The sequence below is a fragment of the Tachysurus fulvidraco genome, chromosome 22, assembly GCF_022655615.1.
Source record: "Tachysurus fulvidraco isolate hzauxx_2018 chromosome 22, HZAU_PFXX_2.0, whole genome shotgun sequence".
NCBI lineage: Eukaryota > Metazoa > Chordata > Actinopteri > Siluriformes > Bagridae > Tachysurus > Tachysurus fulvidraco.
In genome coordinates this window covers 9,683,710-9,698,179 of record NC_062539.1, presented here as the reverse complement: position 1 = coordinate 9,698,179, position 14,470 = coordinate 9,683,710, and the positions used below count along the sequence as shown (strand labels likewise).

The 14,470-nt window shown below is 39.9% G+C and overlaps 1 protein-coding gene and 1 long non-coding RNA gene across 19 annotated transcripts in view; one reads left to right on the top strand and one right to left on the bottom strand.

Annotated features, from left to right (window-relative positions):
• mbnl1 (muscleblind-like splicing regulator 1) overlaps nucleotides 1-14,470 on the bottom strand; it is a 61,772-nt gene that overhangs the window by 21,821 nt on the left and 25,481 nt on the right. The gene's annotated exons all lie outside the window — the stretch shown is intronic.
• Nucleotides 10,234-14,470, top strand: part of LOC125139945 — a 17,361-nt gene continuing 13,124 nt past the window's right edge. Inside the window, exon 1 of the long non-coding RNA XR_007139115.1 lies at nucleotides 10,234-10,833. This is a non-coding gene — a long non-coding RNA (uncharacterized LOC125139945). The remainder of the gene's footprint in view (nucleotides 10,834-14,470) is intronic.

Genomic DNA, 14,470 nt, shown 5'->3' with positions numbered 1-14,470 from the left:
TAACTCTGACCTTGCCAATGACGGCTGTGCCACTAGGCGGCTGAGTGAGTATTAAGTGTGTTTTACGTAAGTGAACATAATTATATCTCTTACATCCTAATGTCACACAATGCAGAAAACATAAAGCACCCTGGAGACAGGATGATAGATGTAAAGGATACAGGGAGATGGGATAAATATATAGCAAAGCTGCATGGAGAGAAAGCTGGATGTGTGAGGCTGAAGTGCTGTGTTCAGCATTCTCCCCTCCATTAGTGTGACTTCTAAACAGGAGCCATGTTCCCTAATGACTTCAGCAGACGCCACACTCTCCATATAACACTAATCCCCATCCCACTGAGCTGCTGGTATGCCTCACAGAACTATGTGAATGGTATACAATTAAAACTGTCCATTGTCTTTAGTTAGGAATTCTCTTCATCAGAAAAGTCACAAGGATCTCTTACAGGATCGTTGTATAGTTCTCTAGCAGGTCTCTGTTCTTCTAAGAACATACTGTATATTCAGATCAGCCAGAACCTTCATTTAAACTTTATTTAAAAAATTATATATCGTCTGTATAAAATCTAGGAGCTAGAAAAGCTTAGGAAGCAACTCAAAGGAAGAAAAAAAAACACCTTACTAAGCAGCGTAACGTATTTCAGACGCTGTTGCTGGGAGGTTAGATGTTATCAAGACTAAGGTTACAGCATGTCCAAGCACGTTCACTGTCTGAGCAGCCAAATGTTTAGGAAAGGTGTGACAATGCCTGAGGCAATCAACCGAACATGGGTAAACGTTAAAGAACTAAAAGAAAAAAGCAAGAAAAATGAAGGACAGATAGAAAAAAGAGGAACGCGAGAAAAAAAAAGGGGGTTGTTAAGTGTACAAGGTTGAAGGTTGACATCCTGTGACCCTGATCAGGTTCCTTTCTTCTAAAAGCACCTAAAAGAAATAACTAAGACAGTTGTGCTTTGCTTTTTTTTTTTTTATGGCTTGGACAACACAACGATCCTGATCCTGGTTCAGGGTTTCCCTATGCACCGTAAGATGCTTAATGGTGCAGACTTTCTGCTGATTCACTTTCATAAAATTCACTCTGAATTCCAGACTATAACCCACATCAAGTGGTCGATGTAATCGCCGCATGCAGCACTGAGCCTTAGACGTGATATCGTATCGTCTTACTGTTCTTAGTTTCAGGCATTATACAAAGTCACTTCCTTAAAAGAATCGTTTGCATATTAATCTATAACAACATTTACAACATACTTTGTAATGATTTTTTTATACACCTTTCACTGGCTTGGTCTATTTTCAGTTTGGTTAATGATTACTTTCAGTACTATAATGATAACCTGACGGATTGTGGTGCCTGTGGAATTTAATCCTTGCTTCATCTCTAACTAAAGACAGTGATGCAGCGGTACTTTACTGATTTAATCTCTGATCATACACTCATCTGTATATTCTGCGCAAAAAGATCCGGCTCCAAAGTTTCAGCTTTCATACCTCTGTCAACACTGTCATGCTCGGCATCTCGTAGCTTGCTAACTAACCGAGTGTCTGAGTCGTACGACTGCGGCTTATAGCTGCACTGAAGTCTGGCACAATGTTTGTTATCTCCACTACTTCTCCACTGTGATTTCTCATTAATAGGATTAACTGTTGTTGGTAAATCGTGCGATAAAAGGGATTTTTGCTTGTTTTTAGAAGCTAACAGTGAAAACTGACAGTAATTCTTTTTAATATTAAACATCATAGAACGGTGATTTTAGCGTGACACAAAGATGTTAGCTTCTCCCAAACATACAGTGCTAACATTACACTAGAATTACTAAACCTACAACATGCCGTATACTATACAGTATAAATTCATTTATAAATTCAATTATAATGATAATAACAAGCACTAATGATGATGATGATGATTTACAAGGAAAAACACATACTGAGTCAACAGAAACATTAAGATTTAACTGGTTTCTCTCTCTCATCCCTCTCTAAGTCTTTCCATTTTTCCATCTTTCTCAGCTCTCAGTATGGTCGATGTGTCAGACAGAGGGACGGATGGATTTCCTGTCTCTTGGAGCTTTGGTGACTCAGCACTCTGTAGCACACAGGAAGTGTGTTGTGCAGTCCCAGCCCAGATATCCCAAGATGCTGAGTCACTATTGTTATCATTTTCCCACCCTGCTGTTACACACTCAGATGCACACAAAACACCTGTTTTTACACACACACACACACACACACACACACACACACACACACACACACACACACACACACACACACACACACACAGACACACACAGACACACACATACACAAACACACAAACATGCGCGCGCACACACACAAACATGCGCACACACACACACAAACACGAGATGAGTCAACAGAGTCTATCCCAGGAGACTCAGTGCACAGACAGGGTTCACCCTGGACAGGAGGTCAGTGTACTGCAGGGCACAACACACACATACACACACAAACTCGCACACACATGCACACACAAACACACACACACATGCACACACACACTGTACACGCACACACACACACGCACATACACACAAACACAAGAACGCACACACACAATCATGCACACACAAATGCACATACACATGCACACACACACATGCGCACACACAAACGCACACACACACACACACACACACACACACACACACACACACACACACACACACACACACACACACACACACACACAAACTCACACACACACACACACACACACACACACACACACACACACACACACACACACACACACACACACACACACACACACACACACACACACATTTTGCGGTCAGCTCTCCCTGCACATTTTGTTGTGTCTGTGATGGCTGTGGTAACCTAGCAACAGAGGTCTTTCTCCCTTACTTTAATCAGAACTACAAAAAAGAGACTGCATTTGATAAAGCACGGAGTGGAAAAGAAATATTTCGTACGTACAGAAACAAATATTCCAACAACAGAACAAATAAACAAAGAGAAGTCGAGGACTAAAAAAGTGATTTGCTTCAAATATTCAATTAACTAAACAGCTCTAAAAACAATCCTGAGAAAAAAAGGTGTGTGTGTGCGTGTGTACATCATTGTACATACACAAGTGAAACATTTTAATGTACCAAAGAATCTCAACAATCACATTGACAATCTTGTATGAATATATAACTCTCTAAATCTTCAGCTGTCTTCTGTATGATGCTTTAATGTTTGAATATTTTTAAATCCTGGCTGTGACAATACAAATTTTCCATCCTAATAAATTTAGAATAAGAATAAGATAATGAGAGTGAGATAATGAGAGAGAGATAATGAGAAGAGGAAGAGGAGAAAGAAGAGGAGGAGGTCTAATTTATCCTGTGTTACAGTGGACTGTGTCCTCTGGTGTCTTAATCCTAATGTAATCTGTCACAGGCATCCCATTATCCTGCAGCAGCAGCGGCATGTCAGCCACACACCATGTGGCCAACAGATGTGTTTATGGATGTGTATGGATGTAGGGGTGTGTGTTTGTTTGAGAGAAAGAGAGAGAGAGAGAGAGAGAGAGAGAGAGAGAGAGAGAGAGAGAGAGAGAGAGAGAGAGAGAAAGCGCGAGAGAGAGAGGAAGGAATAAATTTCCTCAGGCTGCAGACGGAGCAGTAATCACTGCTAATAGCTTTAAACATCACCTTGGTATAAAGCACAGAGACTACAGCACTTAGCCTTAATAAAATTACCTTCACATTTTGGAAAGTGTGTGTGTGTGTGTGTGTGTGTGTGTGTGTGTGTGTGTGTGTGTGTGTGTGTGTGTGTGTGTGTGTGTGTGTGTGTGTTTGGGGGTGTTAGTGAGTCATGCATTACACACATGACTCCTGTATAGAATCTTGGTGTGTGATCCTGACAGCACATCACAAGAGCAAGGGAGCGAAAAACACTGAAAGAGGATTGATTCCACAAAAAATATCCAGATAATGTTAGTGCAAAATGACAAAGACTGACAGCTAACACAGTTTTTATTGTCTTCTCAGATCCCCTGTACTTACTCTAGGCTCTAGGGAAGTATAGAATAACATTTAAGTTAAACAAGGAAAGAAATGATCATTATAATGATGGAGAATGATGGAGGGATGGAGTGTAGTGAGAATGACAGAGAGATAGAGAGATGGAGTGTAGTGAGAATGACAGAGAGATGGAGTGTAGTGAGAATGACAGAGAGATAGAGAGATGGAGTGTAGTGAGAATGATAGAGAGATGGAGTGTAGTGAGAATGACAGAGAGATGGAGTGTAGTGAGTATTTTGGAGGTTTGGGTTATCATGAAGTTCATGGAACAATTAAAGCAAGTCTGAAAACAAGTCTTATAAACAACGACCTGAACAGAAGACATGGCACAAGCATGACTCAGCCTAGAGGAAGCCATTCAGCAAAATCAGTAAGAAAAGCATTAGGTAGAGTAGCCAAGAATATCTGTGAAGACGCTGTAGAAATCCACAGATCAGATGGAAGACGCTATTCACAGGACTATCATAACCCAGAGCTTCGGCAAAAAGCAGAGTTCTCTAGTCTAGACTTTTAAATTTTTATCCTTGCATCCCCAAAAGATGGACAGCATCCCAACAGAGAAGCATGGTGGTGGAAGCATCATACACAGCATGAGGAAATCAAACTGTCAAAGTCCCTTAATTTACGCTATCAGTGTGTGCAGTGTGGGAGGAGAATAGGAGTGGCAGTTTGTTGTGTGTGTGCGTGTGTGTGTTTTAACATCATACAGGGTGTGTTGTGATGTAAGCTATAGATGCACCGTGGGTGTGTAACAGGACACGTATGTCAGAGATAGACAACTGATTATTTAAATACACCACAGCAGTTGTTAGGGTTGATTAAATTGGAGTGAAGTGGATGGGGTCACCCTAGCAGGAAACCGAAGCAAGTCCAAAAGATTAGAGTTCACTACACATTACCTTGTTATATATAACCTTGATATATAAATATGAGCTGGATTCAGCCTCAGACTTAGCAAACTGTGTACTAAATCGCAGACTGCTAAAAATCATGGCTGAGAAAATGCACCCTTTCCCCTTCAGGACTTTATACATCCTGTGACGTGGAGCTTTGTGAACATGAGCAGGAATGTTATTGTGGGCTCAAGGAAATGAAAAAAATCATTCAAATTAATATACCACTTAAGTGTTATTAGACCTGATCTTATGGAAAAATGACCTTAAGTTATCTGTCTTATGTGAAAACTACTGTTGTGTTCGTTTTGATTCGTCATGTTGGTTCGTAAGAACGTCTGTCAGATGGAAGTTTCTCGGGATCATTGGTTGTGATTCTGATTCGTGTGCATAATTTGAAACTGTGTGCTGTTTTATTTTAGGCAATTCTTGTATTGACTGAAAAATGATCCAGGACAAAAATGATGTTGACTCACATAGAAATAGGGGAAATTTTGAGTCTGTTAGGAATATGTGCATCTTGTATTGTAGTTCAGGCATCAACTATAAAAGTTCCAAGATTTTTAATGTAGTAACTGAAAGGTAAGAAATATTGAATAATTAGCTAATTATCTAGCAATCTCAATAATAAAAGATATATATGATAGTTATGAATTGAGTAAACGTTGTTGGTAATGTTGTTTGAGAGTCTAGGAGGACAGCTGGACGATGTTAAAACTTTCCATTATTTAGTCTTGACGACTGTGGTCTAACATTAGTCAGCATTACAGCACATTTTCCTAATCATTAACACAACAGAATGAATGGTGCAATTGATCTGTCATTATTCATTCTAAACAGAAAGAAAATATAACCTAGATTAAGATATTTTGGTCTGTCAGAAAGCTTGCAAGACACACATGCTGTATGATACACTACATGCTGTATGATACACTATATATGCTAGCTGTAAATTATATTAAGAGGCCTTTCACATGCTAGCAGATACGCAGAAAATTAATGCTAACAATAACAATAACAATATTTAAGTCAGAATAGCAAATAGTAACATTAACATCAACATTTTTACTTAAGCAAAAACTTTTCAGAATTAAACAAAAAGCTTTCAACAAATTGGTCCTTACTTGTTATCTAACATTTTTAATTTTTTTTTAATAATTCACACATAGGTGACTTGTGTAATCACCAGGAGACTGTACTGAGTTTGTCTTGTTGCATACGTTGTTCAACATATTTGTATTAAAATTGGCCACAGGAAAAAAATAAGACTCCTTACTGTACTTCATCTATACTGGAACCATTTAACATTTAATTATACGGCTTATCATCACACCCCAATGTGCCTTTCAGAGCTGCTATTATTCCTGAGTGGTGTGTGACAGTGTGTCAAGTCATCGCTCTGTATGTGAAATCATATCTTCTCCAGCTGCCACTGCAGACTTCACAACAGCAGGAAACAGGACTAATGTCTGGACAGATTAGACAGCACAGGTCACAGAAGCACAGAACACAGCATAGTACACAGACAGCACAGGACACAGTCCAGGACACAGACAGCACAGAACACAGTCCAGGACACAGACAGCACAGGAAACAGCATAGGACATAGACCAGGACACAGACAGCACAGGACACAGACCAGGACACAGACAGCACAGGACAAAGCACAGGCCACAGACCAGGACACAGACAGCACAGGACGCAGCTCAGAACACAGCACAGGACACAGCATAGGACATAGACCAAGACACAGACAGCACAGGACACAGACCAGGACACAGACAGCACAGGACAAAGCACAGGCCACAGACCAGGACACAGACAGCACAGGACACAGCACAGGACACAGCTCAGAACACAGCACAGGACACAGACAGCACAGGACACAGACAGGACAGACAGCACAGGACACAGCACAGGTTATGAACAGCCCAGGACACAGACAGTTCAGAACACAGGCATCATGAGCCACAGACAGCACAGGATACAGACAGCACAGGTCAGTGTAAAGAGAGAGTTTAGCATTGCAAGAGTTTCCAGAAGAAGATGAACAAGTAAAATGTTATAACTGACCAGGAAAAAGATCCTAACACTGAGTCTTAAACAAATCAAGCATTGCGTTAGTTCTGGCAGGCCACGTCGTCAAGCGTGCATCAACTGTTAATCAGCTGTCCCCGATGCGCCCCAATCCGCCAACCCTCCTCCAACCCCGACTCCACCATGCCGGAACCTGTGTTCGTTGTACCAGTTTACGTCTTAAATCTCCACATATTTTTCTCTCTCTCTCCCTCTCTCTCTAATTATTTCATTATCTATTTATCCATTTATTTGCCAAAAAAAAACAAACAAAAAAAAAAACAACCTCTATGCATGATTAATGGTTCTGCTATACAGGGGGTCTATTCTATTTTCTAGTTGCTGCTCTCACCGCTCGGTCCATGCATCTGCACGGACGGGCGCGTGTATTCCTGCCCAGAACAGAACCATACCGCCAACACTAACTGTATGCATATCATCTAATAAATTCTCATTTGACAAAGTGGTGCTGACACAAACATTGTTTCTGATCACTGAAAACAAAAAGTTTTGGAGAAATTGTAAAAATTTTGGAAAATGTATCTGTTTAGTTTTATGTGTGTTATGAACATGATATGACTCAGTGCATCATGACTCCTGACCAGATGTTACTTTATGGTCTGTATTTTCTTATTCTACAACATGTTTATCATTTAATTTTACTTTGCCTTATTAGTACACCCTTCATGCAGAGGAGCCAGGATCACTCTGGCAATACAAACTGCACCACAAACTGAGAATCTGAATAACAATTAGCTGACTTTGTGTTGATGTGTAACCTTGCAGGAGTTCCATCTCTTCATCAGTCCACTGCTGAGCCAAGACACCACTCCACATCCCACTTCAGTCCAGCCATCAAGCTTTGCTTCCTCTAACTGAACTCACCTGCTCCATGTGGAACTTTAATGCCTTTTTATTTAACCCTTACTTTGGGCTCCTTGCACTCAGAGTTATAAAATGTTTTGAAACAGTGTAAATCTCAGATCTCTGGCAAAACTGTTAATATTCAACAGTACATTGAGACAGTAATATCTAACTTTTAATAAAGTCATAAAGTCATAGCACTAGGCTAAAGTTAGCTTGGCTGTTCATTTTAAGGTGTTTTCTTATCTTGAAAGTTGTACAGCCTTTTTCCAGCTTACTATAAGAAGCATTGCCAATTGTACAAAAATTGTACAAGTGTCGTGATAGCAGATGCGCCAGAAGTGGAAGTGCCATTTGGGTTATAACACGCAAGTGTTATAATGTGGGTAAGTATAGCATTGTCTGGGCTTTGTGAAGTTTTGCTATTCTTGACCAGGTACAATTGTGTAAGCTAAATTTCTGAGTGCTGATTTGGATTGACACTAGCTGCTGAATTTTTGAACTAATCCTGGGGCAGTGGTTCTAAACTGTTGGACCACTGATTGAATGATTGGAGGTTCAAATCCCAGCATGCCACTGCTGAACCCTAGGGCAAGACATTTAACCCTCAACTGCTTAGTTGTATTTAGTTGGAACTCAGTGGATAGGCTGTAGGGCCACTGCTTGTAAGGTTGTAAATTCAAATCCCATCACTGCCTTGAGCAAGATGCTTAACCCTCAACTGCTCAGCTGTACAGAAAAATGTAAGTGGCTCTGAATAAGGGAGTCTGCCAAATGCCATAAATGTGTTAGTTATTGGAAGTTTTTTATCCATGCTGGTCTTTCACACATTAAGCGTTCTATTAGCATTATGTTTCAGACGTGACTCTTGAGTCGTACAGTTGATGGTGTTCTGTCCATAGGCTGGTGTGATCAAGTGTTTGCAAACTGTGTTTTTTTCTAACGTGTTTGGAAGCTTTTTTAGAAACTGCTGTACCTTTGGATGGGTCCTCAGCGTGAGACGAGAGGATTGTGGAAAAGTGAGAGTTCTTAAGGAAGTGGTTACAGCCCTGCCTATGGGGACTGAAGTAAAGGAACATTCTTTTGGCTCATGTTTAAAGTTCTTCAGCTTCCTCTATGACATCATGGCTTTTCCCTTCGCTCCTTAGCTATGGCTCGTCCACACCGAGGATCTGGGAAATCATTTTGAAACTGACATGTGCTCCATTTTCATATCTAATCAGGAGTCTTAAATTAGTCTCTAAACCAGAATCGCATGTAGTGTTTGCTCTACATTTTGAGTGTGTGGATCATGGCCCATGAACAGATTATACTAATAATGTAAACAGCCTGAATTATGGTGTTACCTTTCCTTTAATCTGGGTTATGGGCCATGGGCCATGAGACACTTGCTACTTAAGTGGCTGTTGCTAAGCATTTTGAAATATGGTCACCTGAGTGGAAGTTAGCTAATGATCTAGTCATATGATTTAGCACATAGCCTACATAGCATCATTTATTGGAACTACAAGTCAGGCTCATTGTTCATACACATTAGATATGTAAGAGAATGATAGCTACACTGCTATTACTCTAACAGCTGAATGTTTGTGGGTCTGCCCCTGCGACGGAACCTGCGATCTTTGTTCTGTCAACAAATTACGACTTCGCAAAGTAGTAAATACTACACGAGTGGGTCGTTCATGAGTAATCTTCTCATTATTGTGGTGAACACGTGACCACGTCTGATCATAGCACCATTGTGTGAGCTTTTTAAAAATAACACTTCTATCACACTGTTTATCTTTGGGGTCACTTGATAGCTGTTCCAATTATATGCTGAGAAAGAAGGCCATCTTCTGTCTGAGGGTGAGTCTCTTAGTCTTCTCTCTCTTTCTCTCTCTCCCTCACACACACTGCCACGATTTGGGTCTTTCCATCGCTTCAGGAGTTCTAAATAAATTATGCACTGGGCCTGCCGACGCGGGAAACGCGGGATAGCTGTGACGTTGCTGAGATGTAAAAATGTAAATATTAGCATACTGCGTAGCTTAACATAGGGAGTTATTGTTAGCAGCACCTCTCAGTCTGCACTCCACATGGTGGCTCGGCTGCTTTTCATTAGAGACGAGGAAACAGCCCGCTCACTCCCTCACGTCATCCACATGCCTTTCCACTGCATGAACCTTTATCCCTTTCTCTAACGAAGCTTCACTTAGCTGTACGGCTCACCTTTTTCTTGTGTCTCACCTGTCTCTCTGTTTCTGCTCTTCTCTTATATCAATCTTTACATCATTGTTTTCAAGTTTGTTTAAATCTATGCTTTTTCACTGGCATGCTATGTTGTTTATGTAGCTGTGGAAAACAGATTTATCACTCTGACAGTTGGTAGATTCTTAAGACATAGTAACAGTGTGTGTGTGTCTGCACATGTGTGTGTGTGCATGTGTTGTTGTGTAATGATTTCCTTGCCCGAACTGGAGCTTACTTTGCTTTTACTAACTCTCATTGTGTCAACGTCAACACACACACACACACACACACACACACACACACACACACACACACACACACACACACACACACACACACACACACACACACACACACACACACCTATCTATGCCCATATCTTCTCTTAGACAATTTCACCATTTTTCCTCGTCTGATGTGCACACACACACACACACACACACACACACAGAGAGAGTTTTTTGATCAGTACATGTGACTGTTGTCCTTGTGCATGTGATGACATTGTTGATAGCAACATCTGGACCGTTGCCAAGGTCACACAGCAGATCTATGAGGTAGCTCAACCCACTATACCACCTACCTGCCCCCTCCCTGTGTGTGTGTGTGTGTGTGTGTGTGTGTGTGTGTGTGTGTGTGTGTGTGTGTGTGTGTGTGTGTGTGTGCGTGTGTCTGTATGTAAGTGTGTGTGCGTGTGTGTGTGTGTGTGTGTGTGTGTGTCTGTATGTGTGTGCGTGTGCCTGTGTGTGCATGCGTGTGTCTGTAATGTGTGTGTGTGTGTGTGCATGCATGTGCCTGTGTGTGTGTGTGTGTGTGTGTGTGTGTGTGTGTGTGTGTGTGTGTGTGTGTGTGTGTGTGTGTGTGTGTGTGTGTGTGTGTTTGAGGGGTGGTGTGTTTCCTCCTGCCATGTAAAAATAGATGGAAAATTACAGAGTGGCGTTCCCCACTGCTCTGAGAGGAAGTGGTGCTCAGAGCGCGAACTACATTCACACACACATGAACACAACACACAGACTATTAACAACAACAAAACTGCAACGTTCCATACAACACAACTGTTCACCATCAAAACTCAGAGAGCTGAAACACAATTCAAAATGACAAAGGATGGTAATAAAAAGCCAGATGTGAGCCGTCCACTGCATGATATCTCTTCTGAGTCTCAGTTTAAACACACAACAAACACAACCTCAGCACACTTCATCCACAGTGTGGGGATTTACAAGAAGAGCACCATCACACACTATTTAGTCTGAAACAGCATCATGGAGATCACACAAGTGTAGAAAAAAACTAACACGAATTTATGTGAAACACTTGAAAAAATGTTGCTATGCAACTTTAAGTAGTAAACGTGATAACATTGGTTTAAGTGCTAAGCAAGGAGGAAGGGTGAGAAACTTCAGCCTACGCAAACAGTATGGTGTGTTATTCCATACACTGCTGCAAAACATTATGTGTGTGTTTAAAGAATTATTGCAGTATACTTATACACTCTGTCTAAGATTTCATGGAGATTTTTGTTTTTGTTGATTTTCTTCACCTTTATTTATTTATTTATTTATTTATTTATTTATTTATTTATTTATTTATTTATTTATTTAGTGAGTTAATCAGTTAGTTAGTTATTCATTATGTTTCCAAATTAACTTTGTTGTGTGTGTGTTTTTGACAGAAAACTAGATTCTCCTTTTAAATTCCTACCAGTGTATTTACATATACTTTCTTTATGAATTCAATTCAATTTCATTCAAATCAATTTATTTAAATAGCACTTTTAGCAATTAAAATTGAAACTCTTTAAACAATGTCTCAAAGCAGCTTTACAGAAGTTTAGAAACAGAATAAAAGTTGTAAAGTTTAAATTAAACCAAATGAGGATGGGTTCCCTTCTGAGTCTGGTTCCTCTCAAGTTTTCTTCCTCATTTCATCTCGGGGAGTTTTTTTCCTTGCCGCCGTCACCTTGTTTATAAGGGCTACTTGTTAGAGATGACAATTGTCTCAAAGCAGCTTTACAGAAGGATAGAAACAGAACAAAATTTTAATTAGAAATGAAGTCTGAGGCAAGAGTAACAAGGAAAAACTCCCTGAGATGATCTGAGGAAGAAACCTTGAGAGGAACCAGACTCAGAAGGAACCTCATCCTCATTTGGGTGACACTCTACAGTAAATAATGTAAATTTAAATAATGTCCTTTCTAAAACAGTTTGTTGTCGAGTGGAACTGTGCGACCGAGAACTTCTGAAAAACTAAGGTCAGTGTTATTTCTGATTTCATTATAGACTTAATACTAAGTCCTTCCTGCCAAAGTCTTCAAATGTTCAGTGATGAAGCCCCGAGCACAAAAACGACTGACACAATGGCAGTTCAAAGACCAATATGATGATCGCTGTGCTCATGATCCACACGTAAACTGAAAAGCATTTAGAATGAATGTCTGTTGTAATGATGTCATACGACACATCATAACCCAAATCATAAGCGGTTAGTTTGAAATCTTGCAATCTCCTGTAAATACCAGGGAGTTTCATTTTGATTCTGGTAAATTTTAAAAGATGTACCAGCTCCAGTCGGACTCTGCTTGATGAAGCATTCAGCCATTCTAAGAAGAGATGCCAATTCCATGTGGTCTTTGCAGACAACAACCTCCTCATCAATACACAATTGTCAGAATGTATATTTATAATCACACCCCCCAGGGTCACTCAAATGAGGATGAGGTTCCATTTTGAGTCTGATTCATTTCAAGGTTTCTTTCTCTTCCAAGGGGTTTTATCCTTGCCTCAGTCACCTCATTCACCTCAGACTTAGTCATTGGGGATAAATACAAACATTTAAATACAAGTGTAATATTAATCTTGAATTTCTGTATTATATTAATCTTTGTATAATATGAATTTTTTTGTATTATGTTTCTTACGTTCTGTAAAGCTGCTTTAAGACAATGTCCATTGTTAAAAGTGCTATACAAATAAATTTGAATTGAATTGAAATCCTTTGATTAATTTGATCAAAACAGACATTTATGTATAACAAGGTCGAAGGGCAGCGACAGACCCAGATTTTTTTTTTTTTCAGGTTTCATATTCAGGCCACTTTCAGTTTCATTATACATCACTTCTGATTCTCAGGGCACTCTTTTGTTTTTACTTACATTTCGATTCCTAGCTTGCTTTCAATTGCTTTTGAAAACTTTTATGACTTATACACATTAGCAGCAGGACTGAACGTTACAGTCCTGTGAACGCTCCTGGTTTTGAGAATGCAAAAAGGTATTTTCCAATCAAATTGATTCCTATTCATTTCAGGGCTGCAAAAACAGGCGTCTTTGTCTAAGAGACGTTCTTTGCTAGCCAAAATATTCAGTCGATTTGGATGATTTTCCATTCTATTTTAATGTATAACACTTTTAACATGGTCTCAAAGCAACTTTAGGGAAGTGTAGAAACATATAAAATATATAAATATATAAAATAAAATATTTAAAATTTTAAATTAAGTTAGAATTCGTCTCTAACATCAATCAATAATAAGCAAGCCTGAGGTGACGGTGGCAAGAAACAACTTCCTGGGATGATATGAGGAAGAAACCAGAGGAAAGGAACCAGACGCAGAAGTGAACCCATCCTCATTTGGGTGACACTCTACAGTAAATAGTGTAAATGTAAATGATGAACAAAATGGAAGCAAGCTGTCCACTAGAACAATAGTCACAGGTTTTAGTGAGAGGTTTATATCCAGATCAGGTTTGTGGAGCACAGGAGGCAAGATGGGAGATAGACTTAAGAAGGGACGTCAGTACATCACACACTCACGATGATGCTTCTGGGCAGTGAAAAAAAAACAACTAGTGACTGCAAAGGAAACGCACACATAGACGGAGAGAACATGCAAATCTCAGGAAGTCAGAAACACCGAAATTAGGAGCCTGGAAATGTGAGGAGACCATTTTATTTGGGCAAATGACACTTTTCTGCATACTCCAGTTCACAATAACAACATTCTAAACTAACCACCGGATGGGAGAAAAAAAAGAAGGGGGGTGGGGGTGGGAAGAGGGGGTGGATAACATGGCCAATGAGTCAGTGTACTTGGATAATCACAAATAGGTAATGCATGGCAACCTAAACTGTGTAGGCTGGAGTTTAGTAAAACAAAGGTTCTGAATCTGGAAGCTGCTCAAAAACTTCAGAAGTTTGATTTAATATGATTTCAAGTTGGACGTGTTTAAAAAAGTGTGATGTTTTTATGATGTTCTGAGAACAGTGCTATATCTCAGTGATTTTGTGTGTGTGTGTGTGTGTGTTTGGGCTACTGATCAAAAGGTGGTGAGTTCAAATCCCAGGT